Source organism: Hemiscyllium ocellatum, chromosome 24 (assembly GCF_020745735.1).
Source record: "Hemiscyllium ocellatum isolate sHemOce1 chromosome 24, sHemOce1.pat.X.cur, whole genome shotgun sequence".
Classification (NCBI taxonomy): Eukaryota; Metazoa; Chordata; class Chondrichthyes; order Orectolobiformes; family Hemiscylliidae; genus Hemiscyllium; species Hemiscyllium ocellatum.
The window spans coordinates 19,468,438-19,488,356 of record NC_083424.1 but is presented as its reverse complement, the minus strand read 5'-3'; the positions used below and the strand labels follow the sequence as shown (position 1 = coordinate 19,488,356).

The 19,919-nt window shown below is 42.5% G+C and overlaps 1 protein-coding gene across 3 annotated transcripts in view; it reads right to left on the bottom strand.

Annotated features, from left to right (window-relative positions):
• The window catches only part of LOC132827087 (serine-rich adhesin for platelets-like), a 227,522-nt gene extending 212,734 nt beyond the window's left edge, over positions 1-14,788 (bottom strand). For 2 of the 3 annotated variants that reach the window (XM_060843550.1, XM_060843553.1), the window contains exon 1: positions 14,725-14,788. The gene's annotated coding sequence lies outside the window, so the exon portion shown is untranslated. Of the gene's footprint in view, positions 1-14,564; positions 14,586-14,724 lie in introns of those variants that run through there. The other variant, XM_060843552.1, reaches the window with a different exon arrangement.
• Positions 14,789-19,919: the final 5,131 nt, after the last annotated feature.

Sequence of the window (19,919 nt, the reverse complement as noted above, 5' to 3'; positions counted from 1 at the left end):
TGGTTTTCTCCCACAATCCAAAGGTGTGCAGACTAGGTGGATTGGCCATGGGAAATGCAGGGTTATAGGGTGGAAGAATAGGTCTGGATGTGATGCTCTTTGGAGGGTCAGTGTGCCCTGGATGGGCCAAATGGTCTGCTTCCACACCGTGGAGATTCAATGAGAAAGGATTCAATCAACTGTCCATCTTGTAATGAAAACCAGCAAGTTCACAAGTGATTTTAAGGGGTGAATTCTGCTGTTAATGACATCCAAGATTGAACCATCTTCAGTCAGACTCCACAGCGGGTGGTGGGAGTTTGCTTTGCACACATTGGGCTCTGCTTCCAATATTTCAGCAGCAAACACAACTCAAAAATATTCGAGATGGATATGAGAAATACTATATAAACGCAAGTCTTTCATTTAGCTCTGAATGAACATCCACTCACAAACCACAACATTCTCAAAAACAGTTACCCAAATCAAGCTTTAAGATATTAAATCCTGAATTAAACATATGTTTTTCTCCCCCACAGCATACCCAGAGCCACACGGTCACTCAAAATAATTTTTGCTCCATACATGCAAGTAATTAGCTGAAATTTTATATTGCTCCAAAAATATTCAAAAGTTTAGATTTTGTTTCTCCATCTCTGTTACATCTGCTCTGATGATGCCGCCTTTCATAGAGGGATCTTAGAAATGTCCACCTATTTGCTTAACCGAGGAATCCCCATCCCTGGGGCTGAAAGGGCCCTTAGCCATGTCCGACCCATTTCATGCCCATCACCACCTTTCTCCCCTCTCACAATAGCGATAGGATCCCCTTGGTTCTCACCTACAATCTCACCAACATCCAGATCCAAAGGATCATAAGTCACCAATTCTGCCTCCTCCAGCAGGATGCCATCACAAGACAGATGTTCCTTTCCACTCTTGTTTGCATTTCATAGGGACTGCTCCCTCAGGGACATGCTGATGTCCTCCTCTGCCATTCCCCATATCTCCACGGCACCTTGCTAATCACTATCCAAAGCCCAGACACACCCATCAGGTGAAGCAGTGATACACTTCACTCAATCTAGTCTACTGTATCCGCTGCTAACAAGGTGGTCGGCTCTACATCGGGGAGACAAAACGCAGACTGGGTGACTGCTCTGTGAACATCTATGGTCTGTCCATAAAACAAGACTGAGCTTTCAGTTGCCTGCCACTTCTGCGTACCACCCTGTTCCCTGGCCAACATCTCAGTTGCAGGCTCGCTGCAGTGCTCCAGCGAAGTTCAGTACAAGCTGGAAGGACAACATCCCATTTTCCACTTGGGCTCCCTGCAGCCTTCAGGACTCAATGGAGTTCAATAATTTTAGAGTGCAAACACCTCCTTTTATGTCCTTTATCCACTCGCCACACCCTCTCATGATGTGGGCTGCTTTCAGCACAGCCAACCCATTTTCACTTACTCATTGTAATTATTATCAATTTTTCTCCTTCTCTAACTATTAATCTACCTAACTTTCCTAACTTTTTTTCTCTTTCTCTCTGGGCTCCATCTCCACAAAGCCACTCACTCTTTTTCCCCCACCACCTCCTGCCATCGGCATAAATACCAGCTTTTCCTAGCTACTATCTGTTCTGAAGAAGTTCTCATCAATAACTCTGATTTTTCTCATAGATGCTGCCACACCTGTTGAGTTTTTCTAGCACTTTCTGTTTTTGGGTCCAAATGTAGGCATCCACAGCTCTTGGGTCTTTTATAAGTGATTAGTTTATATTGGGTTTAGTCTTGGGGTCAACTTTAACATGGGGGGGCGGAGCAGGTCAAGATGAGAGACCACAAGTGACAATTAGTGTCAACGTGAGCGATCACAAGTTCATTATTCACCAGGTTTAGGCCATGTTAGTGTCAAATCTTTGTTGGAAGTTAGGATAGACATTAGGGTTCATAGTGATGGTCAGAGGATTGAACTTGATTCCATATTTTCCTTGAGCATAGAAGCAAATTAACAAATGCTTTCCAGTTAGCGTGACAGAGAGTACGCTCAATTTAAGTTTTGGTTTAAGCAGATTGAAGTTTAGTGTAAAAATTAAGGTTTAGATTAGCTACATTGCAATTAATCTACTTCCATGTTAAAGTTACATCTAACACCAACAAAAGCAAGCAGGTATGCAAGGTTTCAACTGTGTATTAAAAACTTGCATGTGTTTTCTATCATGGATGGCTTAACTTTAATTCATAGACGATTAAGACATATCTGTGATTAACATCTTGACTTCACCCAAACAGTAAAACAAAGTAGATGAAAATAGATCCAACTTTAGTGTTTTCATTTTTAAAATTTAATTTATTTTTCCAAATTAAAATGGTGAAAACAATTTAATTATTTTCCCTCAGCGGTTGGGGAACGAAACTTGAATTATTCGGGTTTGCCAATCGACATGAACACTAGTATATCACACAATGCCTTATGTTCTTATTTTCAATCCAAAAATCAATTCTAAAGCTTTATCTCTGAAGCTCATGATTTAGTTTTAACAGAAAAAAATATATATATAACAATGAAAATGATGAATTGGAAACATTTTATTAGGTAATAATAGTTATTGGAAATTTACTTATTAAAGACAATCCATTTTTCCAGTGTAGCAAACATACTCAACTCTTTAATGAAGGAGGAACTGATGACAGAAAAGGCGGTTTGATGCTTTCCTTGACTGCTTTTTATTTTTGATCATTAATCTTCCAATTCTCTTCCTGTTCAACTTCTGCCACTCCCTACTGCTGGATCATGTTGTTCCAGGTTTTGAGTTTGCTCTCCCCAATTCTCTGTGATGTTAGGATTCCCGCTTTCGGATCTTGGCACCCAAAATCTCTTGACCTGGTACTTCTGCAATCCAAAGTCCTGTTTGCCATTGCTTAGAAACCCTGAACTTTCCTTAAGTTACGATTAAACCTGTTGCTTACTTCAGTGCAGGTGCTTATAAGGCATTTAAAAATAAAGCATTTTAAAACAACCCAGAGGGTCAATTAACCAAAAATCAATGGAAGGATCCTCATGGAATTTCATACTTTAAATAACATTGAGGAGAAATTTATTGAATTTCAGAGGGCTGCAGCATACTTCATGTTGCTGCCCAGAGACGTGATTGGACCTTCAAGGTTCTTGTCACATATCGGCGAGAGACTGGAGTGACAGGACTAACAAATTGAAATGTGTATACAGCATAAGTAGTGATTAGGTATGAAATTGTGTTAAGTTGATAGTCATAATTTGGAGATGCCGGTGTTGGACTGGGGTGTACAAAGTTAAAAATCACACAATACCAAGTCACAGTCCAACAAGTTTATTTGGAAGCACTAGCTTTTGGAGGTAGTTGTGGAGTATAAGATCATAAGACACAGAATTTATAGCAAAAGTTTATAGTGTGATGTAACTGAAATTATATATTGAAAAAGATCTGGATTGTTTGTTAAGTCTCTCATCTTTTAGAATGACCACGTTTCAATCCTTTCATATGTAAATCGCAAAACGTTTTTAAAAGTTACACTCTCAAGTGAGCTTTAACAATTGGTGTCTTGTCGGCCCAGATAATCTATCGAGAGAGTGTTGGAGTTCACATGTGGGGTGATGAATGGTAAATAATATTCAAGTCGAATAACTGCAAGACACTGCATCCTGGAAGTATAGGTTACTAAATTACAGAAGTCATTTCACTTTGTGAAATATTACGTTGATTGTAAAGCTCATTGAGACATCTTGAGGCCTTGACATACACTTTGTACTAATTGAAAGTCTTTCTTCGACATAAAACCTGAAGAGGAATCTGAAAATCATTTCCAACAGTACAAGAAGGTAATGAACAAGCAAGATGCTGGATGACTGACCAAATACCTGGTACAGTGTTCGAGTTCCACAGTTCATATTGGAATGACCCTGTGGAGTATTATGTGAAGGGTCATCCAACCCCAAGGGGTTATAAAACAGCTAAGTGAAATAACTTGATAAGCTAAGAATGTTAACCTCAAAGAAAGGTTTCAGAGCTTTAGGTACATGCAGACAATGAATGGACAAGAAAAGGATAAGTAACACACAAACTGTGTGCCATGGACGGGCAGATAGGATAATAAAGGTGTTTAGTATGCTTGCCTTTATTGGTCATTGCAATGAGTATAGGCGTTGGGACGTCATGTTGCGGCTGTACAGGACATTGGTTAGCTCACATTTGCAATACTGCATTCATTTCTGGTCTCCCTGCTACAGAAAAGATGTTGTTAAACTTGAAAGGGTTCAGAAAAGATTTACAAGGATATTGCCAGGGTTGGAGGGTTTGAGCTATAGGGAGAGGCTGAATAGGCAGGGCCTGTTTTCCCTGGAGCGTCAGTGACTGAGGAGTGACCAGACAAAACCACTGACTAACATCCACAGTCAGTATGTTGTACAACAGCATAGAATACCTTAAAACAAGTGAATAATCTTATCTAGAAAAAAAAGCGGTTTCATATTCCAGCAGTACCAATTTTAAAGCTTTTACCATTTGCAATTTGGAAAGCAGCACTGTACACGATGTCCTGAAGTCAAAGACACTCTGCCCATCACCTATTGCCAAATCAGGTTTGTGAACCAGCCACATAAAGTTGTAGCCTGATGTAAGAGGGTTGAACTAGCTCAATCCATGTACTCTCTGTGGAGAAATTCCTTGGTTCGATTTCAGATGAGAGTTTCTCGTGTGTGTTCTGAACAGTGAAGTTTCTCCTTTTAACAGAAATTTGCCTTCATGCCATAACTTGTTCATTCAGCAATGTTCCATGTTATCAACCACTCATTGAATGCAAGAGAGAAACTGCATCAAATACACAAAAGGAACCTCAACCAGTGATTGAAACACAAAACTGAATAATAGAAATTGTGCCACTACTGTTGCTTCGTGGTTAAGCCCAGCAAGCAATCGTATTCATTACCCACAATTCCAGTCAGTAATTTTGCTGGGAATCATGGACGTGAATCATGCTGGGATCATTGCTGATCATGCCAAAAATCGACAGTAGAATGATATGTATGAGGATCTGTGAATGAGAGCAGGGTGATGCAAACAACCAGTTAACACAAACTGTGTACCCGTACCATTTCAATGATTGGCATACAATCCTCACATCAATCAGCAGTTTCAAACTCAACCATTATCTTTTTATCCATTTCAATGAAAACTAAATTTCAAGAAATTAACTGCAATGCTTTCCAAATGTAAACTTAGCTGCAGCAAATACAAAATTCTATTTTAAAAAAAGCATTTAAGTCATCATTCTACTTCAGTGAAGTCATCCAGACTCGGAACGTTAGCATGCTTTCTCTTCATGGATGCCGGCTGACCCATTGTGATCGCCAGCATTTGTTGCCTTCAGTCAATTATTTTAGTTACCTGCTGGAGTGTAGCTCACTGCAGGAAACATGTCCTGAACCTATACCTGAGTAGGCATGCCCTGCACTGCCCACACCTTCATAAAACTAGCACCTAGGTTACTGTTCCCTATGTACTGAAACACGACAATGTCTTGTTTTAACATACAAGTGCCACACCCTCATAACTGCAGAATGCTCACAGCCTCACTTCTGCTCATTATGTTCCAGTGTCAGTCCCTTTTCAATGTGGATCACTGGATGCTCAGAGACGGAGATTCGCCCTGTACAGAACGCACAATCATTTGCAGGACAATACAACACTGTCAATTTGTTCAGTTTACAGCAAAAAAGGAATTTAATTGAGGTGTTAAAAATAATTAAGAGTTCAGAAAAAATGTCATAAGAGAGAAAACGTTCCCACTGGCAGGGGCTCAGTGTACAGAGGAGGTAGATTTAAGGTAACTGACAACAAGGCCAGTTGGAAAATAATAAGCATTATTTTTAAAACTCAGTAAGTTATAGTGGTCTGTAATGTAGAATTTGATGGGGTAGTGGAGCAGAATTAACAATAAATGTCACAAAGGAATTGAATATATATTTGGAAAGGTCAAGCATGCAAGGCTAGACGGGTGAGCAGGGAAGTGGAATGATTGTTTAAATGTTTCAGAAAGCATGGTTGATCTGGGACTTGTGTCCATCCATTAGATTTCAAACACACTACTTCAAACACTATCTCTGATGATCTGTTTGACAAAGCAAAACCACTGTTGCATGGTTCACTACAGCAGATTCGCTCCCATTTTATTCATGCTTCGCATCCCACACTGTCCATGACACTCTCAACTGGGCTGCATCCAGCCAACCACCCACATGCCTCAACCGTATCAGATGTCTCCACAATTGCTTGCAGTAACTTTCTCAATTCTTCTTATCCCTCCTCAATGGAAACACCAGCCCGTAGACTACTCACGAGATTCATTTCTGTTGTTGGTTTTTAGATGTCTATGATTCCATGTACGTAATGCATTGCCCAATCTCTGTCATGGATTAGGAAACTAGCCAAACTTTGTGGTGAGATTACTCCCTCCTCAATATCTCAATAGCCAAGTTAGATTTTAAACTGTAACTCACTCCAAGATGGTAGAGGATTTTAACTTTCCAAATATAGACTGGGACTGCCATAGTGTTAAGTGTTTAGACGGAGAGGAATTTGTTAAGTGTATACAAGAAAAGGTTCTGATTCAGTATGTGAATATACCTACTAGAGAAGATACAAGGTGTTGCATTTTGGGAAACAAATCTCAGCAGGACTTATACATTTAATGGTAAGGTCCGAGGGGGTGTTGCTGAACAGAGAGACCTTGGAGTGCAGATTCATAGCTCCTTGAAAGTGGAGTCGCAGGTAGATAGGATAGAGAAGAAGACGTTTGCTATGTTTTTTTTAAAATTGGTCATATTATTGAGTGCAGGAGTCGGGAGGTCATGTTGCAGCTGTACAGGAAATTGGTTAGGCCACTGTTGGAACATTGTGTGCAATTCTGATCTTCTTCCTATCGGAAAGATGTTGTGAAACTTGAAAGGGCTCAGAAAAGATTGACAAGGATGTTGCCAGGGTTGGAGGATGTGAGCTACAGGAGAGGTTGAACAGGATGGGGCTGTTTTCCCTGGAGCATTGGAGGTTGAGCGGTGACCTTATAGAAGTTTACAAAATCATGAAGGGCATGAATAGGATAAATAGAGAAAGTTTTTTCCGTGGGGTTTGGGAGTCCAGAACTAGAGGGCATAGGTTTAGGGCGAGAGGGGAAAGATATAAAAGAGACCTAAGGGGCAACTTTTTCACGCAGAGGGTGGTATGTGTATGGAATGAGCTGCCAGTGGATGTGGTGGAGGCTGGTACAATGCAACATTTAAAAGGCATTTGGATGGGTATATGAAAAGGAAGGGTTTGGAGGGATATGGGCCTGGTGCTGGCAGGTGGGACTAGATTGGATTGGGATATCTGGTCGGCATGGACGGGTTGGATCGAAGGTTCTGTTTCCATGCTGTACATCTCAATGACTATGATCACAATAACTCTCCAGACTCCTTAATGTAACCAATTCCATGAAAGTCTAACGAGTCATTGATATAAAGGAACGTAACATCACTCAAGCCTGAACAGGAGCAATGGGGTCGCAGCTAGCTCCAGACATCCTCGAAGAACCTAACAAGGCTGCAATTTTAAAAAAAACTCTTCTCAGAAATTTATCCACTCCAGATAAATCAAATACACAATCTTTAATTCAACCTGACAGAAATCAACAGTTAGGGAACACCATCAGTGCACACTGCTGACGCCTTTGTTGCCCTGTTTGAAGATTTCTCCTTTAACAAATATCAATAATTTGGATTCAGGAACCAAATGCAATACTTCAGGATGGCTGACAACACAAAACCAGGTGGGATTCAGTGTTGTGAGAAAGGTGCAGTTTCTCCTGAGACTCTATGCATAGAGGTTTCAAAGGGATTTAGAAAGACTGAGTGCACAAGAATATGGCCGGTGCAATAATGTGGAAACAAATGTGAACTTCGGTAGAAATGCAGAATATTTCTTAAATGGTGAGAGATTGGGAAGTGTCAGTATTCAAAGGGTTCAGGATGTCCTTCTTCTCAAATTACTGAGAGCTAACATGCAGGTGCAGTAAACAATCAAGAAGGAAAATGGTCTATTGGCTTTCATTGCAAAAGGTTTTCAGTGTTGGAGTAAAGCTGTAGAGTTGCAATTGCATACAGCCTTGTGGAAAACTCACCTGGGGTTTTGATCTCCTTGCACAAGGAAAGGATATACTTGTTGAAAAATCTCCACAGAAGCTGGTATCCTGTCACCACGGCCCCTTTTTGTTCCCCACACAGAGTCCTTGACACAGATCCAGCTCCCTCAGAGCCAGCTCTCAGAGTGAACAGAACATCTGACACTCCTGCTTTTATATGTCAGACAGGGCTCCCTGATTGGACCAGGTTAACAGCCCCAATCAGGGAATGCATATTATATGAAGGCCCCCTGGTTGATCTCATTACAACCACTGCAGATGTTCTGCTCACTCTGAGAGTTGCCTCTGAGGGAGCTAGATCAGTGTCAAGGACTCTACGTGTAAATAAAGTGGCCTAGGTGACAGGATACCAGCATCTGTGGAGATCTTTCAACAAGTATATCCTTTCCTTGTGTAAGGAGATCAAAACCCCAGGTGAGTTTTCACCAAGGCTGCATGCAATGGCAACTCTACACCTTTACTCCAGCACTGAAAACCTTATGCAATAAAAGCCAAGAGTGAGTACAAAGGTCCATCAGACTAATTCTGGGACAGCAGGGATATCCTTCCAAGAGAGATTGAGGATACTGGCCTCTGTTTTCTGGAAGAAATGAATGAGAGGATATCTCAGTGAAGTCTTCAAAATTCTTCAGGGGTCAACATGGTAGGTGCGAGAAGAAAGTTTCCTTGACTGCAGAATCTAGAACCCAGGGATGTAATCTCAGAATAAGGCTGAAATGAGAAGGAATTTCTTGAGGAATGGTTAAACCTTCAGAATTGTCTAGTCCAGAGGGTGGTGGAGGCTTTGTCATTATATTCAAGACTGAGATCAGTAGATTTCTATGTATTAAATATATCAAGGAATATGCAGGAAAAGGGTGCTGAGATTAATCAAAAGGTAAAGCTAAGATCACCATAGCCCTACCATACCATAGGAGTGCTCTCTCATTAGACATAGATGATTGGTGGTGGTTTAACCTGAGGGTCACCATGCCTCAGGCGAGAGGGGGTTGAGAAGGACAATCTTTCATTGTATCCTCAGCCGTTTCTGAAATTGAACCCACACTGTTAGCATTACATTGCTTCAGAAACCAGTTGTCCAACTAACTGAGCTAACTGACCCCAGGATATAGTTGAATTGCAGAACAGGTTTGAAGGGCCAAATGGCCTACTCCTGCTTTTGTTTCCAATGTTGCATTGTTTCTAATGTAAGCTCCCTATTATTGTCAATCCTGAGCAATACTTTATGCAATGTCTTTTCAAACAAATGTAGAGAATATAAAATCCTGTTATCAGTGAAGCTAAAACTTCAGTTTAAGACAACACTCCTTTGAAAGTTTTGGCTTTACTCAGATCACAGAGTATATCACCAACCAGCATAACCAAACCTCACACAAGAATTTCCAACACATACCACAAACCACAAACACGTGGAGGGGTCACCATGATGTTGTCACTTCTCTGCTATATTTATACGACTTGGTTAATGAAAAATACTCCAAACATATCATGAATCAGAAAACTAGTGAGTAGAAGAATTACTACCTCCTACTGTCCCCTTCCACCCCGACCATGTACAGAGGAATTCCCTCACGTGTGTTAATACAAGCAAAAGTTATACTGTAAACATTTAACACAGAACAACATGCTCACAGCACTTGATTTCACGTAATCAAACACAGTCCTCCAGAAATTTTACAGTACAAATCAGTTATTTTTTAAAGTTGGTAAATATAAAATGCTAGGAGACTGTCAGGTGACGTTGTCCTCCTGATCTTGTTGCATGTCACACCCAGAGTTATCAGGAATGGAACCACCCTGCATCAGCGAAGTTAAAAACACCATCTTGGGCACAAGTTCAACTCTATCAGCAGCAATGACTCACAATCTCCCACTGGGAGGGGAAAACATTCTTGAAAGTTTTTCTCATAAAATCCATCCATCCACCAGCCAGAAATGTTATGTATTCCCCATACATTTCCAGATATTTATGTTAACCCAACCATCCTTTAAGAAGTGAACAGCAACTTCAGTCTCGACAATTCATATATTACAGAGGCTCCTTAGCAAAGTTGAAGTGCTAGGAATCACATGGTGTCTCAGTGAAACAAGTCCAAGTTCCTCAGAACATATGGTTTCGGTTGAAAGAATGCTGGCTGACCAACAATATTCAGAAAGGTGGCATACAATCCCTACAGAGAAACAATGTTACTCATCAGAAGAATGCACCAGGTCTTATCCATCAAAATGTGCCATTGACCCCAATGAAGAGGTATGAGGACAGAATATTAAAAGACTAGGCAAAGAGGTAAGTTATAGAAAGAAAAGAATGCAGAGAGTCAGCAAGTAAATTCTAGAGATTACAGCCTATTCAGCAGAAGATAGAATCAACAATGGCAGTTTGCCTGACATCTGGAAGCACAGAGGCCAGAAATGGAAGAAGGGCAAGATTTTGGACAATTTTAAGGCTGGAGGACTTTGTCAAGATAGGCAGGGGTCAGGCCAAAAATGGATAGGAAAACAAGGGTGAGAAGTTTAAAATGGAGACATTACCAGATCAGGAGCCAATGGTGATTGGTAAGCACAGGGTTAATGAGTGAACAGACATAATGAGAGTTGGGATATAGGTAGCAAAGATTTGAATGCGTTCAAGTTAATGGAATTGGAATAGACAGATCAGTCATGAAACCACTGGAATTGTTAAATCTGGTAGTAATGCAGACATGACTGAGGATTTCAGCAGTGGAGGAGCAGAGGTGAGGTGAATATGGCTGTTTATTAATTAAACAAACAAATTTATATTGAAGCAGCTGATTGTCAAATATTCATCTCAGGGTCAAACAAGACGCTAAGACTATGACAGTTTGGCGATGTTGTCCTAGAAATGCATTGTATGGAGACCCCTCCGTGACTGTGGGTCACAGTTAGAGTGCCACAAAACTTCCTAGAATTGTGATTATACATCAGAATATCTTTAAAGTCAGCCTCCACAATGCAAAAACAAAAGGGAACTCTGCTGCAATCCGATTTTTCTATTATGCACCAGATACAAAACAGGAAAACGAAATCTGTAGTTGGAAACACCCAATTCTATTGTGACAGATTGCTGGAAAAAAAGTTGCATTATTTAGATTAAAAATGCTCAGCCTGTGTCTAATCTTTCTTATAAACCACTTCCTGTCTTCACCTCTAATGATCATTAGTATTTGTAAGCAGACTTGTCTCAGTTTCAGATCAATGTTCTTAGTACTGCAGCCACCCAAAACCCTTGTACAGCCTATGAGAAAGGACAGACTATCTCAGCCTGCATCCAACATTCCTCTAACACCAGCTGCTTGGAGCCCTGTGCAGTGACCCTTTCTCACAATTCCCTTTCTTTGCCAGGTTGAATGACAATGGGCTTGTCCATCACCCGTAATACGATACAGAATCACCAAGAGTTTGAACTGATGCAGGAAGAACTGAAATATTCCACTCAGGCCTCAAAAAACACGTGAGTCAGCAAAAAAAAAGGAACAATAATGCAGATTGCTGCAACGATCAAGAAGACTCCATATGTGCCCAAGATTTTCCCAATGGCCATATCCCCAGGGTTATCAGTGTAGAGAACAATGTAGACACAGACACTTTATGATGGGAGGCTGGGTCAAGGAACTAATTTATTTCACACTGACTGGTAAAATCCACCAGGGAATCCTCCCGTCACAACAGAGTGTCACATGTGTTTTCACAACAGTTTCCATGCCACTTTCAGGGCATGACAGTCCATGCTGATATTTATGTGTCTCGCTCGTTGCTACAACTGGCTGATTTCACGCCAACTGATCTAGCTTTCTTTATATTAATCCTTTAAAATGCCCATAGGAACACATGGATTAGCTCATGTATGCAATATGGTTACACCTACAAGATAAAAACGTCCTCAACAAATGCAAAACTGCAGAGTGTCGGATCTTTCTTTGTCAAATATATGACTCCTGTGGAAAAAATGTTGTTCTGGCAGGTTCTTGTGACGTGCACCAAATGTCCTTAATTATGTGATTCATCATAAATGGCCCAACCCATCCAGATCCACATCTGTCACTGCCCACTCAATACAATACAATTAAGATTTCAGGTGCATTTATCATTCTTTCGCTTTAACAGTCTTTCTCTTCCAAGTCTTCCTGTTTCTCAATTTGTAACTCATAATCCACAGCATGAAACAGACACCGTGACAAAATTCCCCCTCCTGTTTCCGTTCAACACCTTCATAACCAGATGAAATTGTGAATCTGCCAAATGACTGGACTGTGCTTATTTCAATGATCAATGCAGTAGGTAGGACCTTCAGTAAATGAAAGTGATCAGCAATTGAAAGTGATCAGCAGTGATGAACAAGGAAAGCAAGAGTTAAGGAATGTTAAAATGTCATTAATGGTGAATGATCCTACCTCGAACCTGTAATAATTCTGCAGACACTATGTATCAAACAACTTGCCTATTGAATGGCTGGTTGACTTTTTATAATTTCACTGAACTAACCAGATTTGTTCAAATTTCGCCAATTAGTCCCATGCGCAGACAAGTTACCTGTTGCGTGCACGTTTGGTGTCAGTTGCATTAAAAAAAGCTGTCTGAAGTGGTCCAGCTGTTTTAGTTCTCAATTGTTACAGACGCACTGGATAGGTGCTACAGCTTTCTGTTATAGACAGGAATATGCAATGGCAGCACAAAACCTTTTCTTTGTCAATCTTCTTCCTCTTCCTTTTGCCTGGAGCTTTTAACGCCCTGTAGAAGAATGATGGTCCCCTTGTATAACGTTCCATCATGGTGCAGTTTGTGGACCTTTCTATGTACAAAATGGCCACCACACTCCCTAATACTGACTATTAGTAAAAAGTACTTCATCTGGTGTAAGATATTTTGGGAAATCTGGTGGTCAACAAAGGTGCCACTTCTTTCTTTTTTTTCTCCTCTATTACACAAAAGTCAAGCTTGGCTATTCGACTGCAGTAGTAACACAGTCAACCTGATCCTGTGCTCAGTCTACAGCTCCATTCAGAAGTATTCAGGCTCATCCATCAGAAGGTGACAGTCTAGCTGATATCTCCATAACTCTGAGGTCTACGGACAGACTCCTTTAGGCCTTGTTTGTCCAGAGTTGGCTAAACAAAGGATCAAATTTGGACCATCTTGGTTTGTATGGCTCAGTTATTCAGCACAAGCTGATTTGTAGAGCAAGATAAAATGTACTGCCAGCGGTCCAGTGAGGATGAGATAACCTTATACAACAAGTGAGAACACACAAGTGAGAGCACTTCACAAAAAAAATGCCACACAGCAGCACCTTTTACAAGGTTTTAAAAGAGGGGGCCACACTATAAATCAAAAGATCATTAACCACCTCAAAAAACAACAGGTCACTAGCAGAGTAAACTGTTTGCCCAGTTGCCAGATCACAAAACATTTGAAGCATTGCATTATTAAATTAGTAGCTTCATACAACAATGGGACACACGGTATGGCTCGGTCAAGGGAGTCACCCTGAATAGAGAGAAAAACAACACTCAGTATTTCACAAATGCCAGCCTATCTGGATATTGAGAAAAACAGGCTGTAATTCACCTTTTTAGGCAAACCTCCCTTGTCCACATCTCAAAATCCAGAGAAAACCATGCATCTAATTCATTCCCTCTCCACCAGATCAGGAATATTTCAGAACACATTGCACTTACCTACACATCAAGTTACAAAACAAGGTCCCTCTCCTACCACAGTATCAGCAAACAGCATGTGAATAAAATTAAATCGTAGAATACTCTGAAAAACTGAGCCATTACGGACCGATCACTGATTAATTTCTAACAGCAGACAGATCGCATGCCCCTAAAACTGCAATCTGCTCCCAATCCCAGATACAATAGTGACTATTCCCTCCAGTGGGGGGAGGGAAGAGAGAGAGAGAAAGAAAATCCTTTTTACAGACACATTAGTGACTGATGCCCATTGACTGAACACCCAGTCATTTTTTTAAAAAAGTCTTCAAACGGAGCGAATACTATCTTTAAAACTCTACACGGGGTAAGGGGGGGAGAGGGGGTCTGTCCCAGTCAGTGACAGGCTGCCGGCTCTCTCTCTCTCTCTATGTCTGTGTGTGTGCAACAAAGGGAAGAGAATCACTTTTGAAAAAACAACAAGAAAAACCCAGTAAAACTTTCTCACAGCCGGTGACTGGCTGCTCCCCACCCCCCGGGCCCTGTTCACAGTGCCCTCCCGACAGTGAGGAAGGTTGGGGGGGGGAATGATTTCAGATTCCCGGCGGGGGAAATCCGGCTCGATCCGTCCTCCCGAAACCCACAACCCGCCGAATTAAACCAACACCTTCCCCACGCCAGCCTACAAACTCCAAACTTACATTTCCAAAAAACAAAAAAAAAGCATTTTCCTTCCCAAACCAAACACTTCATTTCCTTGAAAGCTCCCGTGGATAATGATGAAAATCGTGGGAAGTGCAAACAGAGCACTGCTGCTGTGCACGGACTGCCTTTACTTCCCTTCCCTTGTCTTGTCTTTACCTGAGGAACGTGGATCGTAGCCTCCTCAGCACCTTCCACCATTTCCACCTGCCTGAGTGTGACCCTTCACCCTCCCTCCCAGAATGGCTAAACCTGGGACAACCTACTCTGCTGGAAGAGATCCAAGAGAGGAGGGACAGGGGCCATTAAACAAAAAACCTTCAGCTCCCAAACCCAAACCAAAACAAACACAAATCCACAGCTACAAACACAACATACTCTGCTGGTGCAGCTGGGAATTACAAGCGTGGCCACAAAGGACTGGATCTGAATAACCTCCAAACTGAGAAATTCTCAGGAGATTAGCAGGGGAGTGGGTCGGAACTGGTTATTGACAGTATTAAACCTATGTATTGCAGAATCCTTTTCTTTTCGAAAATAGACTTTTATTCATAAATAGGTAAAAACAAGGACTGCAGATGCTGGAAACCAGATTCTGGAGTCGAGTGGTGCTGGAAAAGCACAGCAGTTCAGGCAGCATCTGAGGAGCAGGAAAATCGACGTTTCGGGCAAAATCCCTTCATCAGTAATAGAGGCAGAGTGCCTGCAGGGTGGAGAGATAAATGAGAGGGGAGTTGGTGTGGGGAAGAAAGTAGCATAGATTACAATAGGTGAATGGGGGTGGAGATGGACGTGATAGGTATGGGAGGACGGTGGGGGAAGGTAGCAAAGAGTGCAATGGGTGAATGGGGGTGGGATGAAGGTGATAGGTCAGAGAGGAGGGTGGAGTGGATAGGTGGAAAAGAAAATAGGCAGGTAGGACTGCTCATGGGGACGGTGCTGAGCTGGAAGGTTGGAACTGGGGTGAGGTGGGGGAAGAGGAAATGAGGAAACTGGTGAAGTCCACATTGAAGCCCTGGGGTTGAAGTGTTCTGAGGTGGAAGATGAGACGTTCTTCCTCCAGCTGTCGGGTGGTGAGGGAGCGGCGGTGGAGGAGGCCCAGGACCTCCATGTCCTCGGCAGAGTGGGAGGGGGAGTTGAAATGTTGGGCCACAGGGCAGTGTGGTTGATTGGTGCGGGCGTCCCAGAGATGTTCCCTAAAGCGCTATGCTAGGAAGTGTCCAGTCTCCCCAATGTAGAGGAGACCGCATCGGGAGCAACGGATACAATAAATGATATTAGTGGATGTGCAGGTAAAACTTTGATGGATGTGGAAGGTTCCTTTAGGGCCTTGGATGGAGGTGAGGGAGGAGGTGTGGGCACAGGTTTTGCAATTCCTGTGGTGGCAGGGGAAGGTGTCAGGATGGGAGGGTTGGTTGTTGGGGGGGGCGTGGACCTGACCAGCTAGTCACGGAGGGAGCAGTCGTTGCAGAAGGTGGAAAGAGGTGAGGAGGGAAATATATCCCTGGTGGTGGGGTCCGTTTGGAGGTGCAGGAAATGTCGGCGGATGATTTGGTTTATGCGAAGGTTGGTAGGGTGGAAGGTGAACACCAAGGGGGTTCTGTATTGTTACGGTTGGAGGGGTGGGGTTTGAGGGGAGAAATGCGGGATGTGGACGAGATGCATTGGAAGACATCTTTAACCACGTGGGAAGGGAAATTGCAGTCTCTAAAGAAGGAGGCCATCTAATGTGTTCTGTGGTGGAACTGGTCCTCCTGGGAGCAGATACAGCGGAGGCGGAGGAATTTGGAATACAGGATGGCATTTTTGCAGGAGGTAGGGTGGGAAGAGGTATAATCCAGGTAGCTCTGGAGTCGGTGTGTTTGTAAAAAAATGTCGGTTGTCATTAATGGAGATGGAGAGGTCCAGGAAGGGGAAAGTGGTGTCAGAGATGGTCCAGGTAAATTTAAGGTCAGGGTGGAATGTGTTGGTGAAGTTGATGAATTGTTCAACTTCCTCGTGGGAGCACGAGGTGGCGCCAATGCAATCATCAATGTAGCGGAGGAAGAGGTGGGGAGTGGTGCTGGTGTAACTATGGACTATTCTACATGACCAACAAAGAGACAGGCATAACTGGGGCCCATACCGGTGCCCATGGCTACCCCTTTGGTCTGGAGGAAGTGGGAGGATTCGAAGGAGAAATTGTTAAGGGTGAGGACCAGTTCGGCCAAACAAATGAGAGTGTTGGTGGAAGGGTACTGTTGGGGACATCGGGCGAGGAAGAAACGAAGAGCTTGGAGGTGCTGGCCATGGCGAATGGAGGTGTAGAGGGATTGGATGTCCAGGGTGAAGATGAGGTGTTGGGAGCCGGGGAAATGAAGTCTTGGAGGAGGTGGAGGGCATAGGTGGTGTCTTGAACGTATGTGGGGAGTTCCTGGACTAGAGACGATAGGACAGTGTCGAGGTAGGTGGAGATGAGTTCGGTGGGGCAGGAGCATGCTGAGACAATGGGTCGGCCAGGGTGGTCAGGCTTGTGGATCTTGGGAAGGAGGTAGAACCAGGCAGTGCGGGGTTCCCAGACTATGAGGTTGGAAGCTGTGGGTGGGAGATCTCCTGAGGTGATGAGGTTCTGTATGGTCTGGGAGATGATGGGTTGGTGATGGGGGTGGGGTCACAACTTTACAAAACAGTCTGAGTCAGACATTACGGAAAATGCAATTTACAAAATCACATTTCTCATTTGAGCATTACACTCTTAGGTGTCTCCAGATCCCACATTGGAACACTTGGTAAGTGTGACAAGAAATTATGTACATTCCTAATCAAGCTTAGAGGTTTTCTGTAAGTTAACAGATCCTGGGCGTAGCTTGGCAGAACAGTCTCAAGTGGTGGCAGTTCCTCCAGAATGTTTGATGGCTGCTGCACCCATCATTAGTGTGTCCCTTAAGCATGTGAGCTTAGATTTTGGTTGTGTCAATCTGCAACGTTCAATCATAGACGAAGATCAAAGGATTTCAGGCCCCCAAAAAGAGTCTTTCACCATGTTGATGGTTCTGCAGACACAGGTGATTTTTGTCTCGGTGTGCATCCCAGGGAACAGCCTGTACAGCATATAGTCCAACATCACCAAAAGCCACCGCGTCTCTCTCAGACTTTCTCTGCAAACACACATTCCAAGAGAATGGTCTCTTCATCACACCATCTCAAAGGTAGCACACGAAGATGCAGAGAATCGGGGCCTGCATGAATGACTGATGATCTCCCTTAAACACTGACCATCTGTTGCTGTCAACAGATGCTGCATTTGAGATGACTGTGTGATGTAGAAACAGTGACACCCACATTCCCACAACTGAATGAAAAAAGCCAGCAATGCCTGCATGGGTGACCCATTTCTTCTCTCATTTTTGCAACATTTTGTGGCTGCCATAAGATACAGCTATTTAAAGTCCTTAAGTGTTTGTGTGTGAATTTATATCAATAAAAGCTACTTTTTAAAACATGTTATGAAGAATTTCAAACATAGTTCTATGATTTATATAGTGACCTGGCAAATTATTTAATAGTGAACAGCTTAAATTAATATATAGACCTGAATTTTCACAATCACGGTAAGCCACTCTGTAATTATAAAAATGGCTCTGAGGATGGATTGCTCTTTTTTTTTGCACATTAATAGTTTATAGAGGCAACTGCTTATAAAGAAAACTGCAGCTATATCCAGTCATGAGTGTGTTTCATTTGCCAGGAGTTAGGAACAGAGTGTGTGCAGATTAGGCATGGTAGGAGCAGACTGGATTTTTCAGAGGTATTTATAGAGATGGGAATACCCTTTTGGATAGGGAAAGAAAACCTCTCTGGATTTGGTCTCTGGACACTATTGGAAGAAGGCAGGTGCCTTTAGAGAGGGAAAGGGCTCCTTCAGGGAGGTAGCATAGCCATTGAGATTGTTCAAAGAATATCTGAATGTGTTGATTGGAACTATCATCAAAGCTGACAAAAGGAACAGTTGATAGTGTAGAATGTGAATGCTAAAGCAACTATGCAGCTTCAAAGGCATTTACAACCCTGTCCTTTAAATATTTGGCAAAAAGGGAGTGTTAAAAAATCACTGCTTGCTGCTTCACTCTGTCTGTGGACATAAGCTTGAAGGTTAACATTAATGGATTTGTGCTGTTTGACAGATTTCACAACCTTTCAAGTTCCTTTAACAGTCTGATTCATAACTCCAAGTGATTCTATATTCACAATGGACTCACAAACCTTTAACATTCACCTTTACTGTGTTTTTACTTTTGCTACTGTTTACCTATTATCTACTATCTATGCTACTTAACTCTGCGATCTGCCTGTATTCACTGGCTTTTCACTGTGCCTCAGTACACGTGACAATGAATTCAATTCAATTCAATACTCTTTGAATTTGTACAATGAATTAGATTAGATTAGATTAGACTTACAGTGTGGAAACAGGCCGGTCGGCCCAACAAGTCCACACCGACCCGCCGAAGCGTAACCCACCCATACCCCTACATTACCCCTTACCTAACACTATGGGCAATTTAGCATGGCCAATTCACCTGACCTGCACATCTTTGTGACTGTGGGAGGAAACCGGAGCACCCGGAGGAAACCCACGCAGACACGGGGAGAACGTGCAAACTCCACACAGTCAGTCGCCTGAGTCGGGAATTGAACCCGGGTCTACAGGCGCTGTGAGGCAGCAGTGCTAACCACTGTGCCACCATGCCGCCCCTAGTGTTTGATTTTATAGTAGGTGAAAGAAAATTAAATGTATTGAATTACTTCACTCTTCACACTTAAGAAATATATTTTATTTCATTTCAGCATGGGTTCTGAGGTCTGCCCATTGTGGATACTGGGTGGTTTGACATGTTAGATATAATGGATGGGGGTGTTGAGTGGGTTACATGGTTTGCCACAACTCCCAGAAACCCCAGATCCAAGAATGAAAATAGAAAATCCCAAAATCTGTCTGCCATTTTCTGAGTGGCAGGCCTAGCCATGAGAGTCATCAGCATTAGCCTCCCATAAACTGCAAGCAGCTCCCACCTCGTGAGAATGCTTAATACCACAAACCAGATGTTGAACATGTCTCTGGTACAATTAGGGCCTTTCTTCTTGTAAAGCCGGCCTGTGGAAAGTTATCATTAATTGCAGATACATAGTTACAATCAGATCTTGTTGAACGGTGGAGCACGGTCAAGGGGCTGAATGGCTTACTCATGCTTCTCATTCATAGGTTGTATGTACATTTCAAAATAGCATTACATGAGTGTCACTGCACTGGGCTGGGACCTGGATATTACCCCAGCATCAAGTTTCCAAACCATTTTGAAAACTAAACCCCAGAC